Source organism: Mobula birostris, chromosome 7, assembly GCF_030028105.1.
Source record: "Mobula birostris isolate sMobBir1 chromosome 7, sMobBir1.hap1, whole genome shotgun sequence".
Classification (NCBI taxonomy): domain Eukaryota; kingdom Metazoa; phylum Chordata; class Chondrichthyes; order Myliobatiformes; family Myliobatidae; genus Mobula; species Mobula birostris.
Window position 1 is genome coordinate 18674000 of NC_092376.1, and position 15411 is coordinate 18689410.

Here is a 15411-nt window from a genome sequence, read left to right on the forward strand (position 1 = left end):
AAGCACTCGTCAGACCACACTTGGAGTATTGTGAGCAGTTTTGGGCTCATTTTAGAAAGCATATACTGACATTGGAGAGAGTTCAGAGAAGATTCATGAGAATGATTCCAGGAATGAAAGGGTTACCATATAAGTAACGTCTGGCAGCACTTGGACTGTATTCCCTGGAGTTGAGAAGAATGAGAGGGGATCTCATAGAAACATTCCGAATGTTAAAAGGCCTGAACAGATTAGATATGGCAAAGTTATTTCCCATGGTAGGGAAGTCGAGCACAAGAGGGCACAACTTCAGGACATCCATTTAGAACAGAGATGCAGAGAAATTACTTTACTCAAAGGGTGGTATCTGGAATTTGTTGCCAAGAGCGGCTGTGGAGGCAAAGTATTGGGTGTATATAAGGCAGAGACAGATACGTTCTTGATTAGCCAGGGCATCAAAGGGTATGGGGAGAAGGCAGAGGAGTGGGGATGACTGGAAGAATTAGATCAGCCCATGACCGAATGGCAGAGCAGACTCAATGGGCCAAATGGTCTACTTCTGCTCCTATATCTTATGGTCTTATAAACAAAAGCACAGAGGTACAAAGTGAGGGGTAAAAATTTAGAGCAGATCTGGGGGTTAACCTCAACACTACTGTCATTATGTTTATTTTGCTGTTTAGTTTTCTACACGGATAAGATATTATTATTTATGTTAACAAGCTCATTTTAACTTCATGTTTGAAACATCAGTAGTGTTATACTGCTTACTTTTTAACATGTTATAAATTTACCTTATTATTTGTGGTAATATTACTTTATGTGTTGAGTTGTGAGCAATATGTACAATGTCGTGCGCCTTGGTCTGGAGGGACATTGTTTCATTTGGCAGTGTACATGTAAACTGTACTTGAACTTGTGTTTGTAATGTGCTGTGCTGTTGTATGCTTATAACAACCATAAACTGGAACTTGAATGGTTGGAATCTATAACAAGCTGTCTGAAGAGGTGGTGTAAGCACATATTCCCTCAACATTTAGGAAGTATCTGAAATATTTGAACTTCCAAGACAGGACTTCCATATGTCCAGGGCAAAGAAGAGAGTAGGAAAAAAATTGTGGTCACTAATTGAACAGCAAACTGCCTTTTCCAAAAACTCCCTTCTGGAAAGTGCTATTGAGCTATTAAAACAAAAACTTCACGCCATCTTAAAAGTTACTTCCATGGGCAGTTAATATGATCAACCATTCTAATTAGTCCCCCCACAGCCCCCTCTAACTATTACCTCAATCACTGCTCTGCAAACACTTTAAACCACTTTTTATAACGCTGTTTATTTTGTAAATGCATGGCATTTATGCATATTTTATTCCAAATCCATACTTTAATTTTTACCTATATATTTTTTTCATAATTGGTGAATGTTATTGCTTTTTATTGCATCTCATGCCAACTCACCACACCAAATTCCTAATGCATGGAATGTATATGGCGAATAAAGTTGATGCTTGATCCTGGATCCATAAAAGGCTCTGGGCCAAAAGTGAGATGTAGGTGGGCCAATAAGTGGTTGGATACAGCCCAGTCCATCAGAGGTAAAATCCTCACCACCATCAATGCACACTTACGTGGAGTGCTGTCGCAGGAAAGCAGCATCCATCAAGGATTCCCACTACCCAGACCATACTCTCGTCTTGCTGCTGCCACCAGGGAGTTGGTACAGGACCTCAGGTCCCACATCACCAGGTTCAGGAACAACTATTACCCCTCAAACATGAGGCTCTTGAACCAGAGTGGATAAATTGACTCACTCCAACACTGAACTGGTTCCACAATCTATAGACTCACTTTTCAGGATTTTGCAACTCGTGGTCACAATATTTATTGCTCTTTTTGGTATTTGGATATTCTATTGTCTTTTGCATTATGTTTGTTCACCAGTCTTTGTTGTGTGTGGTTTTTCATTGATTATATTGTGTTCAGTTGCACTTACCATGAATCTCAAGGTAGTATGTGGTGACATATGCACTTTAATAAATTTCTTTTGAACATTGAACTTTAAGGTGGTCTTCGTATGAATGGTCTGAATATAACGGGCTAAGGGGCTTGTTTGTGTGTTGTACAACTCCCTACGAATCTATGACTATTTTGTTTTGCAACATTTTACTCTGCTAAAAATAGCTTCAGAAATGCAAAATTGTTGTTTTATAAGGACATTTGCTAAATAATCTAAGGAAAGTTGTGTTGGGATTACGCCGTCTGCTATGTGAAAGACTACTGTCAAAGAAAGCTTCTGCAACAGTTACCCAGCTGAAATGAATTTGAAGGATCCTATAAACAAAGTCCATACCTTGAGAACAGGGTTTCCCAATCCTTTTTACGCCATTAACCAATATTGTTAAGCAAGTAATCTGTGGACTCTAGCTTGGGAACTCCAGCTTTATTATGATAAAATCCAAAACAATTTAAATAATAATTAAATAAAAACGGCAAATGCTGGAAATAATAAACACAAGAGATTATGCAGCTGCAGGAAATCCAGAGAATCACATGCAAAATGCTGGAGGTGAAACAGTTTCTATGTAGAGATGGAGGGGAATAAACTGTCGATGATTTGAGCCAAGACCCTTCATCAGACATCATCAGTCCCAATGAAGGGTGTCAGCCCTAAGAGTCGACCGTTTCGATGTTGCCCAACTTGCTGAATTCCTCCAGTATTTTGTGTGTGTTGCTCAGACAATGCTGGAAGCTCAGAAAATCAGGCAGCATCCATGGCGAAAGAAGCAGACTTTCATGTTCGTGATCCTTCATTAGGACAACTTTGGAAACACTTGCATTTATAGCATAATTTTGAAGGGTGCTAAACCACTTTTCAGTCAATGAAACACTTTTGAAATGAGCTCATTATTGTAATGCACACAAAGAGTTGCATGTTCAAATCCCACTTCAGCAACTAGAGAATTTAAATTCCAATTACATTTTAAAAATCTGAAAATATAAACCTGTCCCTGTGACCACTAAACAGCCAGATTGTCATTGAATACAACTAAACCCTTTTAGAGAAGGGTATGCAAACACGATGAATTCTACAGATGCTGGAAATTCAAGCAACACACATCAAAGTTGCTGGTGAATGCCACAGGTCAGGCAGTATCTCTAGGAAGAGGTACAGTCGACGTTTCGGGCCGAGACCATTCGTCAGGACTAACTGAAAAGGGTATTGTTTTTCTGGCATATATACTGTATGTATATGACATTTTTCTTTACAAAACTACAAAAGTTTATTGACACAAAGTACAAACATCAAGCATTTACAAGACAGTGAAAAATTCAAATTAAAATATGATGATTGTTGTCTATAAAACTGCCAATTCCCAGGGGAATTTGTCACTCCCAGAAATCTCCTACTGTACCCACTGCTCCCTCTCCAAGGGCAGCCGGGCACATATGTATCCTTGGAAGAGGGTGAGGAAGCCGGCCGTGGCAGACTACTTGATTGTCCGCTGCCTGGACCCATGAATTACCATCCTGGCCAGGCCCAGAAGCAAGCCCATCAGTAAACCCCGAGCAACACGCACCCCTCCCCCACTTCATATTGGGTGCCCATGTATAAGGAGCACGAGGCTGAAATGTAACCAAAGCATGAGAAGCAGCCCCTTCAATTATTCAAACAGAGGCTACAATCTCACATATTGCATGTATGCATTGTACCCAGACACAGAATGGACAGTGGACAGGGAGTCAGTGAACTTAATTAAAAACCCATGGCACGTTACTGCCCTAAACAACACCTTCCACCACCCCAAGTCCCCAACGTACAAGGGAAGGACCCCGCATAAAGATATTTCCACTAGGACCTCACATGTAAATGACAAATACACTCAGTGGCCACTTTATTAGTTACATAATAATGTGGCCACTGGGTATATGCTTGTAGTCTTTTGCTGCTGCAGCACATCAGCTTTTAAGGTTGGATATGCTATGCATTCAGAGGTGATCTTCGACACACCAATAATGCATGGTTATTTGAGTAGCTCTCACCTGCCTGTCAACTTGAACTAGTCTGGCCTTTCTATCTGACCACTATCAGAGATTTTATTTTGTTTCTCACACAGAATTTTTTTTTCTGACACCCATCTCTGTAAACTTTAGAGACTTCTGTGCATGAAAATCCCAAAAGATCAGCGGCTTCTGAGATTCTCCAACTATTCTATCTGGCACCAACAATCATTCCGCTGTCAAAGTCACATAGATCACATTTCTTCCCCATTCTGATGTTTGGTGTGAACAACAACTGAACCCTGAGACCATGTCTGCATGCTTTTATGCAGCAACTTGCTGCCACATGATTGGCTGATTAAATATTTGTATTGACGAGCATGTGTACCTAATAAAGTGGCCACTGAGTCTATATAATCGACTAACCTGCTTCAAGGACGGTAAAAAAGCTAAATTTGTGTATCAAGCAACACACACACACACACACACACACACACACACACACACACACACACACACACACACACACACACACACACACACACACACACACCACACACACACCACACACACACCACACACACAAGGATAGAGTAAGACAGTTCACTTAGTGAGCTGGTTGGTTAAATATATACATTTCCCCAGCAACTCAGAGAATTTCCACGGATAATGCCTTTGGACCTACGAGGGAAGGAGGAGACTCTAGATACTTACTCAACCTCTCACACCGCAGAGTTATCTAGACTTTATCTGATAGACCCTTCAGGCATCTTCAGCAGTGATTCAAGCCTTCTTTCCATGAAACAACACAGGGCTCCCCGGTGAATATTATAAAACTTTCCCAAAATATGCTTCAGGCTTCCCTAATATTTGCTTCCAGACACAGTTGTTCTCTGATACGTGTGTATGAATGCTTCCCTATTAAGTGACTTCTTTCTTTTGTCTACGAAAGCTGTTGGGCCCACGCAGGCAAACTATTAATATTACAGAGGTAATCTCATGAGAGCAGACAAATGTCACTGCTTTCATTTAAGGATACAAAATCTACTCTTTCCTAAAATAAAACTGGTAAACCTGCGCTTTCTTTTTTTAAAATGAATAAACCTCTCATGGTGCAAACACGAGGAAATCTGCAGGTGCTGGAATTCCAAGCAACACACATCAAAGTTGCTGGTGAACGCAGCAGGCCAGGCAGCATCTCTAGGATTTACCTATGTTCGTGACACTTCTCACGCTCTTAAACTTTTCGATGACTTTAAGCTCCCTGGCCCCCACCGCTTTATTTTCACCAACGTTCACCAGCAACATTGATGTGTGTCTCTAGGAAGAGGTACAGTCGACGTTTCAGGCCGAGACCCTTCGTCAGGACTAACTGAAGGAAGAGCTAGTAAGAGATTTGAAAGTGGGAGGGGGAGAGGGAGATCCAAAATGATAGGAGAAGAGTGGAGGGAGAGGGATGGAGCCAAGATCTGGACAGTTGATTGGCAAAAGGGATACGAGAGGATCATGGGACAGGAGGCCCAGGGAGAGGGAAAAGGGGGGGGGTACAAAAACAGAGGATGGACAAGGGGTATAGTCAGAGGGACAGAGGGAGAAAAAGGAGAGAGAGAAAAAGAATGTGTGTATATAAATAAGTAACCGATGGGGTACGAGGCAAAGGTGGGGCATTAGCGGAAGTTTGAGAAGTCAATGTTCATGCCATCAGGTTGGAGGCTACCCAGACGGAATGTAAGGTGTTGTTCCTCCAACCTGAGTGTGGCTTTGTCTTTACAGTAGACCTCTCATGGCGCTGTCCAATAAACTGTCAAACTTGAAAGCTCTTCCTGAAATTCTTATCGCTCTTGCATTTCAAATTAAAAACAGCCAAAAAAATTATTGTAACACAAAATGCTGGAGGAACTCAGCAGGTCAGGTAACTTCTACAGAAAGGAATAAACTCTGTTTCAGTCCTTTCACCAGGACAAACATCAAAGGTTACAAGGAGAAGGCATGGGAATGGGTTTAAGAGAGATAATAAATCAGCCAAGATGGAATGACAGAGAAGACATGATGGGCCGAGTGGCCAATTTCTGGTCTCAAAAAGAGCAAAATATCTCGTCTTGGATGGAGACAAGAGGGCGTGCAGGAGTGAGATATAACAGTTAGTTGAGTGGGGTCACAGCAAAAACCTTAGTCTTACTGACACTGAGTGCAAAAAGCTGATTGTGGACTTCTGAAAGGCGGAGATGAGGAAACATGAACCAGTCCTCAGAGGGATCAGAAGTGGAGAGAGTAGGAACTTCCATATTCTTGGGGTTTATATCTCTGAGGATCTAACCTGGTCTCAACATGTTAATGCATCTATAAAGAAAGCAAGGCAGGAGCCATATTTCATTAGGGGTTCGAGGAGAGTTGGCTTGTCACCTAAAATACTCAAACACTTCGACAGATGTACCACAGAGAGCATTTTGACAGGCTGCATCACTGTCTGATATGGGGGGGGGGTGAAACTAATGCACAGGATCAAAAGCTGCAGAAGGTTTTAAAATTAGTCAGCACCATCTTGGGGACTAGCTTCTGTAGCATCCAAGACAAATTCAAGGAGCGATATCTCAGAAGGGGGCCATCTATTATTAAGGACCCCCAACACCCAGGGCATGCCCTCTTCTCATTGTTACCATCAGGAAGATACAGAAACCGGAAGGCACACACTCAGCGATTCAAGAACATCTTCTTCCCCTCTAGCATCCGATTTGTGAATGGACATTGAACCCAGGAACACTCGCTTACCTTTCTTTAATTATTTCCGTTTTTGCACTATTTTTAATTAAATTGTTAATATACATACACACTGCCTATAAAAAGTATTCACCCCCCTCCCTTGAAGTTTCATGTTTTATTGTTTTACAACATTGAATCACAATGGATTTAATTTGGCTTTTTCCAACACTCATCAACAGAGATGACTCTTTCATGTCAAAGTGAAAACAAATTTCTACAAAGTAATCTAAATTTATTACCAGTATTAAATACAAAATAATTGATTGCATAATTACTCACCCCTTTGAGTCAGTATTGAGTCGGTGCGTCTTTGGCAGCGATTATAACATCGAGTCTTGATCAACTTTGCATATCTGGGCATTGCAATTTTTCCCCATTCTTCCATACAAAATTGCTCAAGATTGCCTGAGGGTCATGAGTGAACAGCCCTTTTCAACTCCAGCCACAAAGTCTCAATTGGATTAAGGTCTGGACTCTGACTTGACCCCGCCAGGACATTAACTTTGCTGTTTTTAAGCCATTCCTGTGTCGCTTTGGCTTTATGCTAAGGGTCATTGTCTTGCTAGGAGTTAAATCTTCCCAGGATCTCCCTGTATTTTGCTGCATTCATTTTAGAACATAAAATAGTACAGCACAGTACAGTCCCTTCAGCCCACAATGTTGTGCCAACCCTTAAACCCTGCCTCCCATATAACCCCCCACCTTAAATTCCTCCATATATCTGTCTAGTAGTCTCTTAAGTTTCACGAGTGTATCTGCCTCCACCACTGACTCAGACAGTGCATTCCACGCACCAACCACTCTCTGAGTAAAAAACCTTCCTCTCATATCCCCCTTGAACATCCCACCCCTTACCTTAAAGCATGTCCTCTTGTATTGAGCAGTGGTGCCCTGGGGAAGAGGCGCTGGCTGTCCACTCTATCTATTCTTCTTAATATCTTGTATACCTCTATCATGTCTCCTCTCATCCTCCTTCTCTCTAAAGAGTAAAGCCCTAGCTCCCTTAATCTCTGATCATAATGCATACTCTCTAAACCAGGCAGCATCCTGGTAAATCTCCTCTGTATCTTTTCCAATGCTTCCACATCCTTCCTGTAGTGAGGTGACCAGAACTGGACACACTACTCCAAGTGTGGCCTAACCAGAGTTTTACATTAACTCGCGACTCTTAAGCTCTATCCCTAGACTTATGAAAGCTAACACCCCATAAGCTTTCTTAACTACCCTATCCACCTGTGAGGCAACTTTCAGGGATCTGTGGACATGTACCCCAAGATCCCTCTGTTCCTCCACACTACCAAGTATCCTGCCATTTACTTTGTACTCTGCCTTGGAGTTTGTCCTTCCAAAGTGTACCACCTCACACTTCTCCAGGTTGAACTCCATCTGCCACTTCTCAGTCCACTTCTGCATTCTATCAATGTCTCTCTACAATCTTTGACAATCCTGTACACTATCCACAACACCACCTACCTTTGTGTTGTCTGCAAACTTGCCAACCCAACCTTCTACCCCCACATCCAGGTTGTTAATAAAAATCACTAAAAGTAGAGGTCCCAGAACAGATCCTTGTGGGACACCACTAGCCACAACCCTCCAATCCAAATGTACTCCCTCCACCACAACCCTCTGCTTTCTGCAGGCAAGCCAATTCTGAATCCACCTGGCCAAACTTCCCTGGATCCCATGCCTTCTGACTTTCTGAATAAGCCTACCGTGTGGAACCTTGTCAAATGCCTTACTAAAATCCATGTAGATCACATCCACTGCACTACCCTCATCTATATGCCTGGTCACCTCCTGAAAGAACTCTATCAGGCTTGTTAGACATGATCTGCCCTTCACAAAGACATGCTGACTGTCCCTGATCAGACCATGATTCTCTAAATGCCCATAGATCCTATCTCTAATAATCTTTTCTAACAGCTTACCCACCACAGACGTAAGACTCGTTGGTCTATAATTACCCGGACTATCCCTACTACCTTTTTTGAACAAGGGGACAACATTTGCCTCCCTCCAATCCTCCGGTACCATTCCCATGGACAACAAGGACATAAAGATCCTAGCCAGAGGCTCAGCAGTCTCGTTCCTCGCCTTGTGGAGCAGCCTGGGGAATATTCCATCAGGCCCCTGAGACTTATCCGTCCTAATGTATCTTAACAATCCGAACACCTCCTCTCCCTTAATATCAACATGCTCCAGAACATCAGTCTCACTCATATTGTCCTCATCATCATCATGTTCCCTCTCATTGGTGAATATCAAAGAGAAGTATTCACTGAGGACCTCAATCACTTCTACAGCCTCCAGGCACATCTTCCCACCTTTATCTCTAATCGGTCCTACCTTCACTCCTGTTATCCTTTCGTTCTTCACATAATTGAAGAATGGCTTGTGGTTTTCCTTTACCCTACTCACCAAGGCATTCTCATGCCCCCTTCTTGCTCTCCTCAGCCCCTTCTGAAGCTCCTTTCTTGCTACCCTATATTCTTCAATAGACCCATCTGATCTTTGCTTCCTAAACCTCATGTATGTTGTCTTCTTCCACCTGACTAGATTTTCCACCTCACTTGTCACCCATGGTTCCTTCACCCTACCATTCTTTATCTTCCTCACTGGGACAAATTTATCCTTAACATCCTGGAAGAGATCCTTAAACATCGACCACATGTCCATAGTACATTTCCTTGCAAGAACATCATCCCAATTCACACCCGCAAGTTCTAGCCTTATAGCCTCATAATTTGCCCTTCCCCAATTTAAAATTTTCCTGTTCTCTCTGATTCTATCCTTTTCCATGATAATGCTAAAGGCCAGGGAGCAGTGATCATTGTCCACCAGATGCTCACCCACTGAGAGATCTGTAACCTGACCCGGTTCGTTACCTAATACTAGATCTAGTATGGCATTCCCCCTAGTCGGCCTGTCAGCATACTGAGACAGGAATCCATCCTGGGCACACTTAACAAGCTCTGCCCTGTCTAAACCCTTGGATCTAATCAGGTGCCAATCAATATTAGGGAAGTTAAAGTCACCCATTATAACAACCCTGTTATTTTTGCACCTTTCCAAAATCTGCCTCCCAATCTGCTCCTCAGTATCTCTGCTCCTACCAGGGGGCCTATAGAATACTCCCAATAGAGTAACTTCTCCCTTCCTGTTCCTGACTTCCACCCATACTGACTCAAAAGAGGATCCTACTACATTACACACCCTTTCTGTATCTGTAATATTATCCCTGACCAGCAATGCCACCTTTCCCCCACCTCTCTATCCCTTTCAAAGCACTGAAATCCAGGAATATTGAGAATCCATATTTTAACCTGTACCTTCAGGAGCCTTCGAGGGCCTGCAGCAATGAAGCATCTCCACAGCATGATACAGCCACCACCATACTTCACGGTAGGGATGGTGTGTTTTCAATAATATGCATTGCTTGGCTTATGCAAAATATAGCACTTAGCTTGATAGCCAAAATTCTCAACTTTGGTTTCATTAGACCATAGAACATTCTTCCAGCTGACATCAGAATTTCCCACGTGCCTTCTGAGAGATATTTTTCAACAGTGGCTTTCTCATTAACACTCTCCTATAAAACTGCAGCTGTGAAGCACCCTGGCAACAGTTGTACACACAGCCACTGAAGCTTGTAACTTCTCCAGAGTCGTGATAGGTCTCTTGGCGGCCTCCCTCACTAGTCCCCTTCTTGCACAGTCACTCAGTTTTTGAGGATGACCTGCTCTAGGCAGATTTACAGCTGTGCCATATTTTTCCCATTTCTTGATTATTGACTTAACTGTACTCCAAGGGATATTCAGTGGTTTAGAAATTTTCTTATTTACTTCTTCTGACTTGTGCTTTTCAATAACCCTTTCATGGAGATGCTTGGAGTGTTCTTTTTTCTTCATGGTGTAGATTTTGCCAGGATACTGACTTACCAGCAGTCAGACCTTCCAGATACAGGTGTATTTTTCCTGCAGTCAATTGAAACACCTTGACTGCGCACGGTGATCTTCATTTAACTAATTATGTGACTTCTAAAACCAATAGGCTGCATCAGTGATGATTTGGTGTGTCATATTAAAGGGGCTGAATACTTATGCAAACAATTATTTTGTGTTTTATTTTTATAGAGAACACTTTGTAGAGATCTATTTTCACTTTGACACGAAAGAGTCTTTTTCAGTTGAACAGTGTTTAAAAAAAGCCAAATTAAATCCACTGTGATTCAATGTTGTAAAACAATAAGGCATGAAAGCTTTTGGGGGTGGGGGGGGAGGTGAATACTTTTTATAGGCACTGTATATACATACTGTACTGCATTTATTTATTTATCTATTTGTTTGTTTACATGTTTATTTATTTTCTTTTTCTATGTGCTTGTGTTTTGCAAATTTCATGACATATGCCAGTGATATTAAACCTGATTCTGATTCTGATTCTGAAATAGTGAGGTACTGTTCATGGGTTCAGAAATCTGATGGCAGCAGGAAAGAAGCTGTTCTTAAAACATTTGAGCTTGTTTCTTCAGGCTCCTCTCTGATTGTAGTAATGGGAAGGGTGCATGTTCTGAACAGTGAAGTCCTCAATGATGGATGCCTCAAAAATGGAATTGTTAATATTTCGGGTCAAAACCCTGCATCAGGTCCTGATGAATGGTCTTGATCCCAAATGTCAACATTTCCGCTCCTCCCTCAGATCCTGCTCATCCCACTGAGTTCCTGCAGCAGACTGTCGCTCCACCTTCCAACATCTGCCCTCTCTCATGCCTGCATTCCACCTTTTTACCATGTCAAGGAGGGACCTTTGGAAGAGTGGTCACTTTATAATGTAGAAAATGAAGCAGCCAATTATGTCCCAGTGGATTTTTGCAACCAGCCAATTCCTTTCTTAATGAGGACTGGAAATTCTTCAGGCAATTCAGATTCATATTTAGATTTATTTATCACATGTACTTCAAAACAAACCCAGGGGTGTGCTAGCGGCAACCTGAAAGTGTCGCCACGCATTAAGGACATGAAACCATAAGACAGAGGAGCAGAATTAGGCCATTCAGCCCATTGAGTCTGCATCGCTATTCCATCATAGCAGAAACCGGATCCCTCTCTACCTCATACACCTGCCTTCTCGCCATATCCTTTGATACCCTGACCGATCAGGAAACGACCAACTTCTGCCTTAAATATACCTACGGACTTGGCCTCCACCGCAGTTTGTGGCAGAGCATTCCACAGATTCACTGTGCTGCGGCTAAAAAAAATTTCTCCTTACTTCTGTTCTAAAGGTTCACCCCTCAGTTTTGAGGTTGTTCCCTCTGGTTCCCCATTATCAGAAACGTCCTCTCCACATCCACCTTAACTAGTCCTTTCAATATTCGGTAAGTTTCAATCAGATCCCCCACATTCTTCTAAATTCCAGTGAGTACAAACCCAAAGCTGCCAAGCGCTACTCATATATTAACCTTTTCATTCCCAGAATCACCTTGTGAATCTCCTCTGAACTCTCTCCAATGACAACACATCCTTTCTGAGATTTGGGGCCCAAAACTGCTGACAATACTCAAAGTGCAATCAGAGGCCTGACCAATGTCTTATAAAGCCTCAGCATTATCGCCTTATTTTTATATTCTATTCCCCTTTAAATGAATGCCAACATTACATTTGCCTTCTTTACCACAGACTCAACCTGTGAATTAACCTTCTAGGATCTTGCAGTTTGACTCTTAAGTCCTTCTGTACCTTCGATGTTTGAATTTTCTACCCATTTCGATAAAAGTCTGCTCTTTTGTTCCTTTTACCAAAATGCATTATCACACATTTCCCAACACTGTAATCCATCAGCCACCTTTTTGCCCATTCTTCCAATTCGTCTAGGTCCTTCTACAGTTACATTGCTTCCTCTACAATACCTACCTCTCCACTTATCTTTATATCATCTGCAAACTTAGCCACAAAGCCATCAATTCTATTATCCAAACCATTGACCATACTGACCCCAGAGGAACTTCACTAGTTTCTGGCAGCCAACCAGAAAAGGCCCCCTTTATTCCCATTCATTGCCTTCTGCTTGTTAGCCTTTCCTCCATCTATGCCAGTATCTTTCCTTATCGTTAGTCCTCGAGTAACCCGAAACAACATCCTTAATAATGGACTCCAGCACTTTCCCAATGTCTGAAGTTAGGAGAACTAGCCTATAATTTCCTTTCTTTTGCCTTCCTCCCCTCTTAAAGAGTGGAGTAACATTTGCACCACCAACATAGAAAGCCCATAATGTTCAGCAGAACACCAGAGAAGATAACAAGGAAAAAACCAACAGCAAAACAAACCCCATTTTGCATTGCTGGCCAAGACAGCACCAGCGATTAATGGCAACATTTTGTCAAACAGCTTACAAAACTACTAAATACTTGAGTAGATATGCTTTTTCTTCTGAACTAAGATTGCTGCATTCTGCAGCCTGTCATTTCCCTTTTAAAGATGTACTTTTGAATGAACTAAATGATCTGGTGCTCTTGCTGTCTCCTGGGAGATTCAGTGAACAGGACTCTCGTGAGTGCAGGTACGGCTGGGGCAGCCATCGCTGAGGGTGGAGACTGCTTTGAGAGCTGATGCAGGAAGATCGTTCTCAGTTCTGTTACTTGCATCTATTAAAGCATCGAGTAAGATTTAAATTGTCAAGGATGAGAGCAGAAAACAAGCAGGTGTTCAACACCATCTGCCTGCGCTTGCCCAGTCTCTCTCTCTCTTCCTTCTACTACTGTTGGGTGGGTGGTGCAGGAACCTTGGGTACCATGCTGCCAGACTCTGGTGCAATTGATGCCCTGATGCCATTGGACTCCAGTACCGGCTTCACTCACCTCAGCACTGAGCGGCTCAGCAGCTGTGGACTCACTTTCAGGGCTCGGTGGTTCATGTTCCATGTGTTTCTGTTTACTTGTTTTTTTATTATTTGCAAGTGGATATGTAACGGCCTTGTGAGTGTTTTGTTGGTGAATCCTATTGTGTTTCTTTGATTTGTGAGAGCCTGCAAGAAGATGAATCTCTAGCTTATATATAGTATACATACTTCTGATACTTTGAACTTTTAATTCCTTCCTTACACGCACACAGAGTCCTCTAACACCAGGAGATTTTTTTGGCTTCTGATCAAGATGAATACTTCTTTTCATTTTTAAGTTAGTATCATTTTAGTGTCACTGATCCTGTTATGTTGCTTATGAGACAGAAGTCATCTAATCCATTGCATTTATGCCAGCTCTCTGAATAACCACAAATCCCACTCCTCCATTTATTCGGCTAATTTATTCTCCCACACAAGCCCTTGCTGGGATAAAGTGAATGTCATCAACAAGGCAGCACCTCAAACTGTGTTGCACTGCCTCAAGTATTCCCTCAAATCCTCCAAGCACCTAATATCACTTTGTGCACATACAGTTAGTCAATGTGTATAAGGTAATGAAAGGGTCAAAGGTTCATTTTATTATCAAAGCATGTATGCAGAATACAACTCTGAGGTTTGTCTTCTCCAGATAGCCATGAAATACAGAAAAAGCTATTGAAGCCATAGAGGACCCCTTCCTGCAGAAAAGAAGTAAAAAACAAAACTCACAAACCCCAAATCCACCCCCCTCCAACCTCTCCCTTGCACAAAAATTAACAGATCATCCGCATGGACACTGTATTTTATAGGACTGCTTTCATCTTTGTATTTCGTGTATTTTTTATGCTTGTTGTGTTTTTTATGCTGCATTGGATCCTGAGTAACAATAATTCTGTTCTCCTTTACATTCATGTATTGGAGCATGGGAATAAACAATCTTAAATCTTGAATCTTGTATGTTCGTTTCCATTTTGGGAATTGAATTACACTCTGTGTGGTCCGGGTACTAATAAGGACTCAGGCAGAGGCCGAGGGGAGATCTGACAGGGTTTAACAAGGTTATGAGAGGTATAGATAGAGTGGACAGACAGTATCTTCTTCCCAGGGTTGAAATGTCCCATACCAGAGGACATGCATTTAAGGCAGACATTCCCAACCTAGGGCCCACAGACCCCTTGCTTAATGGTATGAGTCCATGGCATAAAAAAGGTTGGAAACTCTGCTTCAAGGTGAGAGGGGTTAAGTTCAAAGGAGGTGTGAGGGGCAAGATTTTTACACAATGAGTGGTGGATGCCTGGAATGCACTACCTAGGGTACTGGTAGTGGCAGATACAGAGGGGTTTTTAAAGGTATTTAGATAGGCATATGAATGAGGGGAAATAGAAGGATAGGGGCATTGCGTAGGCGGAATAGATTAGTTTAGTAGGTTATTTGATTACCATTGAATGGTTAAGAGCCTGTCCCTGTGCTGTATGTACTGTTCTATCTTCTATGTTCTATGTATGACTACCATGTAGACTTAAAATTCCCCCAAAGTTACTGCCTTCAGCACCAATTGACACCAGGAGATCCCTCCGCAGATGAACCCACTATTTAAATCAGCATGCCAGCAGCGATCAAGAGTGTCATTATTCCAAATGCTTTAACTGAGAGTCAGATGCCCTTTTGTGCGATTTGTCATGAGTGATGAAGGGAGGGAGAGATTGGAACACGAGGCAGACCAATTTGCGACCTTTGGCTGTCACTCTCGGCCGCTTGCGGATCGATTCAAAATGGCAGTTCCGGCAATTA